Source organism: Solanum pennellii, chromosome 5 (genome assembly GCF_001406875.1).
Source record: "Solanum pennellii chromosome 5, SPENNV200".
Classification (NCBI taxonomy): Eukaryota; Viridiplantae; Streptophyta; class Magnoliopsida; order Solanales; family Solanaceae; genus Solanum; species Solanum pennellii.
In genome coordinates, this window is record NC_028641.1 from 40,575,011 (window position 1) to 40,589,096 (window position 14,086).

Genomic DNA, 14,086 nt, shown 5'->3' on the forward strand with positions numbered 1-14,086 from the left:
ATATATTCAAAAATGTTCCAATACTTTGTACTCTGATTTGTTATATATATCTTATTGTACTCTATTGGACGGAATACATCTACTTAATGATTCAGCCCCAATGATTAAAGTGATCCTGTTACTATACTCACATGAATTTTCTGTGAGTATGTCAACTTATTTCTTTCATTAAAATCCTCTTTTCATGAGGAGCATGTATAAGTAAGGTTGAAAAAGTACATGAAAACTAGTAAACTACTAGACAAAATAAAAGGACAATATAATTATAGGGAACTAAAAAAATTAAAAAGGGAATGGCGCGGAGTAAATTAGAAACTTCAAGAATTTCAATTCATAATTAAGTCTTCAGCTATTACAATTATCAGATAAAGTAATACTAAATCAAAGATTATGATAGCATATATATTTTTTCTGATTTGATATTATTGGACCTTCCTACTAATAGCCATCTTGAGAAAACAATTTGAACACTAGACTTGAAGATCTAGGACCCCAATAAAGTCTGATTTCATCACCCTCACCCGATCTACGACCCTTGAACAATTTGATGTACCTAAGAGAAAAATCAACATTGACCAACATTCTTACAAAAAAACTTCTACCTTCATACTTCTTAGGAACATTATCCTCAGTTACATCCCATTTGTAAGAACACACCTTGTAGCCATTCTCCAAAACATTTTGCAATGCCCAAAGTCTAGTTATCAAGAATTTGCCCAAGAATCTCGAAAAATGAAATCATCCGTAATCCTAAAACAATATCATCATGGATAATCTTTTTCTTGATCTGCCATGGGTTTTTCAGATCGATTCTTGAACTAGGGTATCGATCCCTTATCTCCACTAGTTCTCGAGTAACTTCATGTGGAGTGTTGTTAATTTTGTAGACTTCTTCTTCAGCTTTTGATGGAAAGAAATTGTAAAAGAAGGTCTTCTTCATGCTAAGCAAAGGCCTCTTTTCAAACATTGAAGAAAGTGAGGAAGGATACAATTCTCAAGAAAATAGAACATCGTAAAAAGAGAGAGGTTGAAACATGTTATAAAGACACAAATTAGGTTCTCTATTCCAACTTTGAGTGATAATCATAGAAAAATATTTCTATTTTTAAGTTTTAAACTTTTTTCTTAAGGGACTACCAGAGAAGAGTTATAAAATAGGATGTGTCATTTTGGCATTAAAATGCATGATAATTATTCCAAGATTGTTATGTTACCTAAAGTGTGGACAAAAATAAGTTTAACTAATAACCATCGATGATATATGGATTTTTAAATGGTCAAGTAATTAAAAGGAAAAATAAAAAACTTTTTGGTCTTAAATCTTGAATCATTACACAACAGTCAGTCAATATTTTTTTTACAAATAAAAGTATAGTAAAACAAACAAAATTTAAGAATCTAAATATTCTGATCAACAGTAAAAATTTAAAAACAACCTGATTCATGAATCACGGACCTTAGAAAATAATTTGAAAATTAACTTTGATAAACCAAGATATAAATTTAGCCCAATATGATAACAAATACTCAATCTGCAATCCTTGATCCAGTGTCACGATGGATAGAGAATAGTCACCATTACTCAACTTCCTAAAGGTTAAAAAACTATCTTCATACTTTTAGTGTCATTCTTTTCTGGTATATCCTAAAAGTCAACACAAACCCCATTCACATTTACCAAACTTCTTGCTATCTCTGAATTCCATTATGGACACATAAAAGCTTTAGAAAATGGAAACTGCAACTTCTCAAAAGTGAGTTCTTTCTAGGTAATACTTTTCCTGATGTGCCTCACAACATTCAGATCGAATATCAGGGGAGGTCCTATCTATATTAGCTCTTGAGACATTTCCCGTGTTGTGTTGCTGACTTTAAAAGCTTCTTCTTCTGCGTTTGATGGCACAAAATTGAACAGAGTATATATTCGCGAGTTATTTTTTGGATAAACGAGTATTTATATGTCATTTGTTTTCTATTTATTATGGTAAATTCAGCAAATTGTTTACCATTTAGATTTTTTCCTAATTTGAACTGTGTACAATATATAAACCTTGAGAAACTATTTTCGTGGATAATATTAAATTTGACTATATTGTATGGTCATATATTTCTCACCTTAATGTTAGATACAACATAATAGACTATTCTCTGAGGTTAGTAATAACTTAACTATTTTACATCATTGTGAAACATTTTCTCATAAGATTATCAGCTTGCTCAAAAGGGATCTATAGACTATTTCATAAAAAGGTACATATTAACTTCACCGTTGAAATAGTTAAAAAATAAACAAATATTGACGTTTTACACTAGATACACTGGTATTACAACAAGAAATCTGAAAAACAATTACTAGGACACTATCAACACCATAAATAACATCCTAATACTTGAACGAATTTTAGTTATATAATACATAACCTACGATTAACTATATCACAACCTTTCTAGACATTCATAAAATTACACGAGGCAAATTTCCTCTTTCATACCATTCAAAATTACGCGAGATAATAATCCATCAGATACATCATTCTTAGATGTTGACACCTTTTCAATTCTTTACGAAACGCGGTTACTGCAATAACCTGCTTTAGCCCCATTAAGACACAATACTCATTGATCTTTAGAGAATGATGAGATCGGTTCAACAAATCCGTTTGAAGTCTTCTAAGGTTAACATTGGTTGACGAGACTCTATCCTATAATAGCAATTTAAGGCCTTTAATTAAAAAAACACCTATGTCCTGTAATATTTCAACTTAACAAATTTCATTTAATCGCAAAAATATTGTTCCACTTTGAAAATCCATCTAAAACAATCCTCTCCTTTGAAATATGGTAGTTGTTGTTTCTGAAAGTTTTTCCAATCGTTTAGTCTAGCCAAGTGGACATTGCTTTCCTCTTATAAGTTTAGGATTAATCTAATCCTACAGAAGGATGCTTCTACCATAATGGTTTGCTTCTATTATCTCAAGAGATCTTATCCCTCGAAACCATCCTTCGAGCATTCTAACATCTTCTCTCACCTATGTCAAATTAGTCTGCGCAGTTCGACTCATCCCTCCATTCTACTCAGCATCCCTGAAAGTTGCTTCTTTAATACCAAATTGATAGACTTTAATGCTGAAATAATAAATAAAGGAACAAATATTGATGTTTCACACCAGATACATTGATATTACACAAGAAATCTAAAAAACAAAAACACGACAAATTACATCCTAAGACATGAATTAATTTTAGTTATATAACACATGACATATGATTCACTAGATCACTACTTTTCTACACTTTCGAAAGGCTAGTAATCTCCCAGAATTCCCTTTTCCTTTTTCTGAAAACCCTCTTCTAAATGTCTAGCCCCTTTTGTACATAAAATACCACCCCTTAACTGTGTCATGACCATTATAAAGTCATTTAATTACTTTTTTTAGGTCTCCTGAATTAGTATTTATAACATGAGGAACATCAATAAATAAACGTGTAGGAGTTTTTTTTTTTTTAAAAGGTCACTCATTAAAAGGAAAACTCTCAAGTGTGCCATTAAAGATCAGAAAATTACACAAGATGTCCCCTAAATGTAGTGGTCTTGATTTTTTTTTGTCAGTGGTTAGAAATTCTTTAAAGAATTGAAAATTCTTCCTACTTATTGAATGTGTTGGAACACACATAGTTTTCAGGTATTCATTCTTGGTTGCAACTTTGAGTAGAAATCAATCACTTGAGAAAACTAGTGAAACAGAGATTATAATACTAGACTTGCTGAAACACAATGATGGTGTATAACATATCAAACAATGTATTATCACCTAGTATTTGGCGGCTTGCAAAACTATGACATTTGAGAATTGATAATTATTTTGTACTAACCCTGTTATAAGAGGACACTATTGGAAAACTATATGAATGGTGGAAGCATACCAGAGTGATACTACTTACATTGATAAATGACAACACATAGTTTATGCTAGAACACATGCACTCATGATAGAGCTCATAAACTTTTTGAAATTTAATTCAAGAATTACCTCTTGAAGCTTTAACGAATACCTTCAAGCGAATGCACAAGCTATTTGGTAAATTAGAACCTTCAAGCAAATCTAGAAGCTAGTCCACAAACTGGACGACAGTTATATGGTCTTCTACGATTATACCAAGTTCACTTACAAAGTATCTGAATACTTGGGTAGGAAAGTATCATACTATAAAATTATCTTTTTCAAGGGTTTAAAGAGTCCCTATTTTTAAATATTTTGTCCTTTTTCCTAGTCCAAGGAAGAGAGTAAGCACATGTCTTTCCTTATAATAGAAAAAAACATGTACTTCTGTCTTTTCTTAGAATAGAAGAGGATACATACTCCTCCCTTTTCTTAGAATAAAAATATGTACATCTCCCTTTCGTTAGAATAAAAGAATACACATACTTCTCCCTTTCCTTAGAGTAGAGAAAGACAAATACTATTTTCCCCATAAAATAGATTCTAAATTCTAGTTAAATTTGGGCATGATAGTTGATGAGTCCATGATTTGGACTCTTTTAGAGTTATCTTTTAGTAGATTTAGTGTCCTGAAATGCATATTTGATCTCAATAACTAATGAAAAATTGTAAGTTTCAGGTACTTAGACTTGGAGACAATGCATGGACATAATTGAGCAAAAAGGATCAAGGTAGTTAAAAGAATGAAGAAAAGACGGCATGAGGATCACCTAATCCATTAGGCGAGTCGTCAAATGGACTTATTCTTACCTATTGTTCTAGTATACTAAGATCTGATGGAAAGGATCAAGTCGGCGTTTTTCCGAGCTTTTCGGTGAAGCACTACTAGATCTCCTAATGATTCAGAATGTAATGATTGAAGGATAAAGCAAGACATCCATGAAATATACGAAAGGGAGGATTGCCAAGTTGACCGGCGATCCCTACTAACTAGGGTTAGTGATCTTTCACAGCAAAAATTTTCAAAAACTATAAATACTTGTTGAGACTTGTAGCTTAGGATAAGATTTCTATTATTCGGAGTTTCTGTATTGAGATAGATAATTTAGTCTTAGTTCCTAGTGTTTTTGGGAGAAATAGTTCTTCAACTTTGAAGAATTGAAGGTTTCCAACTCCACAAAATTGGAAGTGGGTACTTAAGAATGTTTATTGCAGACCTGTTTAAAGACATTTTCTATCATACTCAATAATTGAAAACATTTTTCAGTATCGATTTCTATCTCTTTACTATGTCTAGATAAAACCCCGATTTGTGGGGTGTGATATGTGAACATGGTTGAATTTACTGTTGGGTCTTGCTTATTAATATTTAATTTGTTGTTTAAATGTGATTTCTTTCAGTAGTAATGTATGAACTTAATGGGATTATAGCTGCAAATATGATTTCATCTTCGTGTCTGTGGCTTGCTCGAGAGAGATGTCTTATGAAAAAAACTAATAAATCAATAGCATGTGATTATTGGATTGATGTGGGTTCAACTCGAGAGAGTGAATGGGATAAGGTGAAGGATAGAAATTATTGCGGATTATCGGTGTTTGACATAAACAAATTTGATTCGGGGTAAGTTGCTCGAAACAAAATTAACCCCCACTAAAGTCTAGCTTATTCAAAAATTTACAACGATTTACTATCAATAACATGTACCCAGTTCATTATTTTAGCCCATATTCCTATCACATCCCATGAATCGCGTCTCCATATTTGTATTTTCATTTATCTTCAGTTTTAACTCATAATTTCTTACAAACCCCCATTGACAAAAGAAACTTGTGTCACCCCTTGAATTTATTATGCTTTCATTCATAAATATCTTTTATCCATGACTAACATGAATTTATTTGTACTTGGTTGTTAATTTTCGTAGACTCCTATTGGATTCAACCCCAACTCACTTAGTCAGGTTTTATTACGGACTAACGATCGTAGACACTTAAAATTGGATAAAGAGTCTTTGAGACGTCAAGTCAAAATGGCGCCGTTGTCGGGCAGTGGTGTTATTTGGGAATTTTTTCTAGTTAAGTTGAATTTTGTTCTAGATTGTTATAGTTTAACTAACTTAATTTTTAGTTTTGTTTTGTTTGTTTCCTTGTTTCTGTTTTCAAATTGAAAAGATGAAGAGGTGGACTTTCCTCCATTATAAATAATGATGTTCTGGGATAAGATTCTAACTTTCAAGAAGCTTGAAGGTGAACAACTTAACAAGTCGTGGCTGAGATTTAAAGAACTTTAGATTCAATGACCAACTCATGAAATTCCCGAGTAGTCCTTCTCGAATATTTTTACAAATGTCTTGGTCCAAAGGATGGAGTGCTGACTGATCAACTTATCCCTGGTGGTCTAGTACGAAACCTCTATGTGATAACAACCCAATTACTTGACCACCTGATGGAGTCCAACCAAGAAGTGGAAAAGGACTTAAGCTTAGAATCTTTGTTAACTCATATGGATGAGCTAACCAAGAAGGTTAGAGAGATAGAAGTCTAGTGTGTGAAAAAGGATTACTATATCCCTCCTCATAAGCAAAGAAAGTAGAAGAACAAAAAGGATGAAAACTGAATCAATGCTCACACTCCTTCTCTAACAAGACAATACGTGGGTTAGGGTATTGGAGGAGTTAAGGTAGAATGTACTGATGTTGAACAAGATGACAACCTCCCATGCAATGCTCATTCAGCTACTAGGACCCCAAATGGATCAAGAGCTGAATGAGCTCTACCTGAATCCGGAATAGGAGTTTTCTAATAAAAATGAGGCAAACCACACTAATGGAACTTGAGTGTGGACTTACGTCGTGCCATGACGTTAACTCAGGCACAACTTAAGAGGCAAACCAAGACCTTTTTTCTGCTTTACTCATGTTTTAGAAATAATGGTGTGTTGATTGTGCATGTTGAAGTGACAATATGCAGAAAGTACTGGTTGGCGAGCAAATGGACCCAACGACGCATCACCGACGAGTTAGGTGAACCTGACCTTGACCGCCGAATTAGACTCAAAACAAAGTCACATTGGAGTCTGCAAAAATCGGCGAGCACATGAAATTATTGGTGATTTGCCGACCTGATCAGCTATCCTGTTTTTCTCCGCCATTTGGACGCCCACAATAATTGGAGGTTTTGTAACACTCAGAAAGGTAAGTTTTCATTAAGAATGTCATTGAGTGAGTTGGGGAGGACGACTTATATCACCGAGTGGCTAGGACTGGACATTTATTAAAAAGGCCAATGGTTTAAACTTCTAATTCTTTCACTTTCCCTCACTTATAATCTCCCCCAATTCACACCTCTCCAGTATTTTCTATATTCTTACATTCTCTAAATGTTTTAGTTTTTGTCTTATGCTCAGAATTGGAATACTTTGCTGCCTAGCTTTTCAAATTTTGTATTGTTAAAAGGTATATTTTCAAAACCCATTTTTGATTTTTTTATCGCGTTTGGTACCCGTTTACAAAGGACATCATCTAATTATCGTGTGTTGGTCCTCTCTTGTAAGATTAGAATATTTGAATGTGACTATGTTTATTTTCCTGCCTCTACTGCTTTGAATGTGCAATTTCGTGTTTTTTGTGCTTCGCAAGAAATTAAAATTCTCGGGTTGTGCTTGCTTGTCATAATTGTTCATCAAGTAAAGTATGAGTAGCATGTAATTTTGCCAAATGACGTGATTTATACAATGATAGAATGGGTGACACCATTATTAAAGGAAAAAGTCATCAAATGCCCAAAATTTTGCAAACCCCGAAGAATTATGAGTATCCAGGGGTCAGGGTAATGGGTGTTGTGGGTCTAGTCTTAATTTGAATTGTACATTCTTTGATATTGTTTCGGGGGTTGGGTGTTGAATTAGAGAAGTTGGGTTGAATATAAGCACATTGGGTAATTTCAGGATTTATTTGATGTCGAGTTCTGTATCTTCTGGCGAGAATCCTGAGGTCACTTGGCCATTCACCGAAAGCCTTCTTATTTTCCCTTTGTATACACCTCTGACCCCTTGATACACTGTGAATTTTGGCGAGCTAGTTCTTGCTCTTCGAAAGGTGCCAGCAATTCACGTAAAGGCCTATGTATCACCAACCTGCCAAAACTTTTAAGACAACCCTTTTAGTGAGCCCGATATGTCTTGCCTAAGTGTTTAAGCGTGTTGCCGAGTAGATCGACAAGTCTATCTGTAACTCTCTTTATGTAAAGGTAATCAAGTTGTTTCTAATTTTTTCCAATAATTTGCAAATATGGATAAACCCAAGGTCGCAGAAAGAAACATGCCACCCCGAAGAAAAGAAAAAAGGATTATAATAAACTAGGATGCAACATCATCCAGGGCTAAAGCAACCAAACTCCCAGATCTAGTGGGAAAAAAAGACGCAAAGAAAAAGCACTTGTATCACCAGAGCACAAATATGACAGTGATGGAATTTACACTACACACCTTACCCGTTCTGAGAGTGAAGGTGTACACCAAGAGCCTGAGATTTTAGCATTCGATGAAAACATGCTTGTAGCAGCACAAAAGGCAGAGTTATGCTCCAAAAAGATGAATGGCCCCTCTAGTATTTGAAGTCCTTAGACCATCACCTCTCCTCCTTCAGTTTTAGAATAGAGTAGTGGTGCTAACACCACCGGCTCAGGGCCCCCCTCCTCATAAGTCAATCAAAAGATTAAGGACTAAGGGGTTGAGGACAATTCTTGAGGAAAAATGTTTATCCACAGATGGAGTGATTCATAGGTATCCAAAAATCATTAGTTGCCTCAAGTACCATAATTTTCAGATTTTCGCAAATCATTGTGGCCCATATATTCCAAATTAGGTTCGGGAGTTTTAGGCCTCTTATGGGACCTTGATACCACAGAGAAAGAAGCAGGTAGCAACATTCAAACTGGTGGACTATATAGTCGTCCGGGGAAAATGGGTCAGGTGCGACAATGATATTATTGATGCTATCCTTGATCGTCTTGCTGGCATTCATAGTGACTGCTTAGGACTAAACCACTAGACAAAATGAAGAAGTGGTTAGCTCGATGATCACATCAGACAATACTCCTAAGTTGCTCGAAGCTGGTTGTTATTTAAAAGAAGGACCTTTGCTGGCTGTTTCGTCAGTAGTACAATCATGCCATCTCAAAATGAATCCATTTTTCGGCATGCCAAAGCAGCCTAGCAGCCTGTTTAGGTTTCATTATTGGTAAAACTCAGATAACTTGGGGGACCATCATTACATTAGAGGTTCTGATGCGTACAAGATAACTCCAGACTTCACTTTACTTCTCGATATTAATCACCGAGCTGTGCAAACGTGCTCGGGTACCTAGATATTCCAAGAAGGATGTGGAAGTAATGCCCACATCCTCCACTGATATACGAAAGATTGAAGTTGAATATCTTAAGGATCGGGCAAAGAAGAAGCACAAGGAAGCCTTTTTGGATCCTTCTCTAGCTATGCACACGACTCTATAGCTGCAAAGGAAGTTCTGCCCTCTCCATCCATTAGGCCTTCAGGTACATCGACTTCTATAGCTATTCCTTCTAACACCTCAGGTTCTTCTACTGCTACATTGCCACCTAGACCTACTAAATTCTTGTTTCTTGGACTCCAATCACCTAGGCATCATTACTCCAGATTGGACAACTTGCTTAAGCTGCCGATAATTGGGATGCCGGACTTGAGGCCTCCATTTGGAGCAGGATTTAGACCTCCCTAGCTGATGTCGTCTCACCTTTGAGTGATGATATTAATACCCTTGCGGCAAGAATAACAGTGTGTGAGCGTGGACAAGGGGATACCGAGGAAGTGACGACCTTAAATGCCATTGTATCTATATTGTCAGACGATGTGAATTAGCTGAAATCCACTGATATGTGCATGGTCTTTGGGACGGTGGAGATCCTAGATATGCTAGATACGCCTACGAATACCACCGGAGATGAGGATAGAGTTACGCAGACAATTGATCCTAAGGCTGAGGAAAAAACGGATAAGGATATGTTTGAGGTAACTAGGGAAGCAACAGATTAGGGTCTGGCTGAGACTGAAGAGATCATGTAGATGTTGTTGTAAATGCTTCACTAGCAGGTACACCTTTTATTGTCTCTAGTGGACTTGGTGGTTCTGAGGCGACACCAGGCAGTGAGGCCCAAGTTCACGTTGATGCACCCGATGTTGATGCCCAGACAGATGGAACGACTACTTAGACATGATCCCCTCTTTTCCTCCTTCTTTGTCTTACTTTTTGGATATTTTCTTTTATTTCCATTTGAGGACAAAATGATCGTAATTTGTGGTGGGGTAAGACCCACCTTCTGTGTGAATATTAATGTTTTATATTTTGTTGATATATTTGGGTCGTTATACTTAAAAAAAATTTTTATACTGCTTTTTGTGGATGTTTGAGTTTGTGGCTCCTCTTTTTAGTTTTAATGATTTTTGACCCTTCAAAAAAATTTACGCCACCTCCTGTATGTATTTGAGTGTGGCTGTTCTTTAGAAAATTTTAGATCTATATCTTTATCATATATCAATTAATGTTAAATCATAATGTGTAATCATGTCCAAATTTAGCATTAATATAATTGACATAAATAAGGATCTTATCATATTCAAATAAAACTTTAATCTGACAAACTATCTAAAATCAATGTGAGTATTTTTTATCGAACCAACATATTCAAGGAAATGAAAGATCATAAAATTCATGACCACCTAATAACCAATTTTTTTTTTAAAAAAATCGCTTTATAAATAGTTAATCTTTCAACCAACTTGATTCAGATTTCTATTTAATTTTAACAATTATCTCATGAACATGAAATATACCTTCTGTCCCTTCTTTTGCTAAGATACTCCTCAATACCTTCTTATAACAAATTATTCTCTAAAATAATACACTTGAGAATTCAAGTTATTAGGTTTCTTCCTTTTGAGTGAAAACATCGATATCTCTTCTAATGAATTAATTTTAAGCATTACTAGTATTTTATGGTAAACCACAATTTACGTAAATAAATATTTAAAACTAATCTTAACTTAGAATGATTTATAAATGATACATTGAGGATATTCTAATGACTCAAATAATATACAATTTTAGTGATTTATATTTATTAATCATAATTGTCAATTCATATATATATCAATGATTACAAGTAAATAAACCACTTAAGTTATAACTATCTATTAATCACAAAATTCTGAATTTATACAAATAGATATATATGTAAGGAATATTATGCTCAAATAATTATCAAAACAAATTAATCCATTTGACTTGAATAGTGAATGTCACGACTTTACTTAGCTTTGGAAACAATAATCAATCAAGCATAAATATCATAAAGTTAGAAAAATCACAATCAGTTTAATGATAATTTGTTCATAAACAACTTCTATGAATCTCTTTCTTATCAAGCTTTGCAAATTTGATTGATTAATAAGCAACAACCCTAAGAAAATTGCAACTAGAAGCCGATTAAATAAATAAAAATCATTTACATGTGTAAAAGTTCTTACTACAATTTATTAAGTAAAAAATCGATGGAACTTTAACTTTTCTTTTAACTAATGAAAAGTTTTCATTTGGGTTCCATTACTTTAAAAATAAAGGACTTCTAATAATCATTAGGGCAAGTATTTTCTGTTGCTGTCCATTCTCACATAAATGTGAAACAATTGTCGCTAACACGTTTTGCCCTCGTGATAATCTCACAATTAAGATAGTTTGTACTTTAGCCAACGAATAAAAGCTCTTCAAGTTTTATATGATTCGTTCTTTTTCGATAAAAGTTTTCCACCAGGAATCTTATATACAATTGAATATACATATAATTAGGTTATATATAAAGATGTAAGTATGATTCTTATGCTGATTGTTGGAAAACTATATGCAAACATCGTATATTAATAATAGACAAAACATAGTTTATGTTAGAACACATACAATCATGATAGAGCACATAAACTTTCTAAAATTTAATTTAAGAGTCACCTCTTGAAGTGTGACGATGTACCTTCAAGCGAACCCACACATTAATCGACAAGCTAGAAGCTTCAATTGAATGCAAAGCTTCTCCACAAATTGGACGACAGTTCAGCGGTCTTCGACAGTGATCTCAAATTTAATTACAACTCTCTAAATTCTTGGTCGAGCAAGTATTATATAGAAAACTTATCCCTTTCAAGGGTTACAAGAATCCCTATTTGTAGAGATTTCTTCCTAGCCAAAGGAGGAAAGAAAATATCATGTCTTTCCTTAGAATAGAAAAAGACATGTACTTCTCCATTTCATTAGAATAGAAAAAGATACATACTTCTCCCTTTACTTAGAAAAGAAAAGACATGTACTTCTCCGTTTCCTTTTAATAGAGAAAGCCACATACTTCTCTCTTTCCTTAGAATAGAGAAAGACACATAATTCTTCCTTTTCCCCTTTGAATAGATTATATGTTCTAGTTAAATATGGGCACAATAGGGACCAGAAATGTAACGACCCTTTTGGTCGTTTCAAGTGCTAATGTTTTGTACTTTATAACATACTTTTCGATAGATTCTAAATGGGTATTTTGGTCTATTGGTAACTATATTTATGAATTAGTGCGCCAGTCTTAAATATTAATTTAGTTAGTAATTAGAGAAGATACTACTAAAATTAGTAGTGGGTCACTTTATTTATTTATTTTTATTAAAAAAATTGATTATATAATAATTATGGTGATAATAATCTGTTATAAAAAAGGAGAGAAGAGGAGGAGAACAATGGAGAGCGGCGTTGAACGAAAGGAAATTGGAGCTGCTAACCTTTCAGCTAAAAATACTCATCCAAGATACCGATCATTATTCATATATATATTTGGTTAATTAGTGAGTACAAGTCAATATTATATTGTCATTGCTTTATTGTTTCAATTGGGAAAGAAAACTGAGAAAAATCACATTAGTATTATACTGATTAGAAGGAGAAGGAAATTTTGTTAAAGGTAGACGCATGGTTATTGTGTGAAAGTGGGTGAATCTACATGAAATGAAAATGATGACATAATGATTAAGATAATGATTGACTAATAAGGTTATAAAGTTTGTTTATAGTATACGATGCAGTTATGTTAGAGTAGGCACTAGTTTTTGAAACAGTGACTTTAATCCTCAATGCTAATATGTGTTAGCTTTTTATAAATTCATCTTTAGTATATTGAGATAGTTACTTAAATATTAAGTATAGTATATTATTGAATATCATTAAGTCTGTTATTTGGAGATATAAAGACTTAACTTTATGTTTGAATGTAGGAAATAAGAGACCTGACACATTAGTTGACCTCAAGATTAGGAAATTGAGTATAGATTTGTGTTTACTGTTTTTGGGTCTAGGCTTGACATAAAATAATATGAGTGTTTATAAATTCATTAACTTACAAGTTATGCACATATGCTTATAGATTGGAAGGGTTCAGAGGCATTGAGGAAAGAAAAAGTATTGGAGAAGTAACTTGCTTGACTTGAGTTCTTTGGTGGAGGTAGGTTATGGTTTATCCTATTTGATAGTAAATTCTTAATAGTGACTGATTTACATTAAATGATATTGTGAAATTTTCTATGTACTTGATTGTGTGATTGTGTGGCTTGGTCGTGTGTTTTTTGATTTGTCTAAAATCCTGATACCGTGGAATGTGTAATCTTAAACCATCTCTATCGAAGTATTCTTGGATCGAAGTGTCACGTTCCGGCACGGTATTCTTTGATCGGAGTGTCATGTTCCGAAACGATAATATTAAAGGAAAAACATGTTGAATTAATGGAAAATACTCAATCTCAAAGAACTCAACTCCCAAAATGGTTTGGTTTGGAGGCATGAGTCCTCATGTGTGATCTTGATACCATTGACTTAATACGTGCTTATTTTATTGTTGTTGACACTTGTTCATGTTGTTTGTCGCTTATCACATGTTAAGTGCTATATTGAGTTCATACTATTATTCTTTGTATATTTGTTACTATTTTGGGTTGACCAATGTTACTTACTCAGTACATGTTGCCTCATACTGAGCCCTACTTGTTTCTTCTTTGTTTTCCTTTTATGAAATGTAGCGACTGTACCTA

General features: G+C 33.7%; 1 pseudogene; it reads right to left on the minus strand.

The window, feature by feature from the left end:
* Positions 1 to 438: 438 nt before the first annotated feature.
* On the minus strand, positions 439 to 967 carry LOC107019498 (annotated as a pseudogene).
* Positions 968 to 14,086: the final 13,119 nt, after the last annotated feature.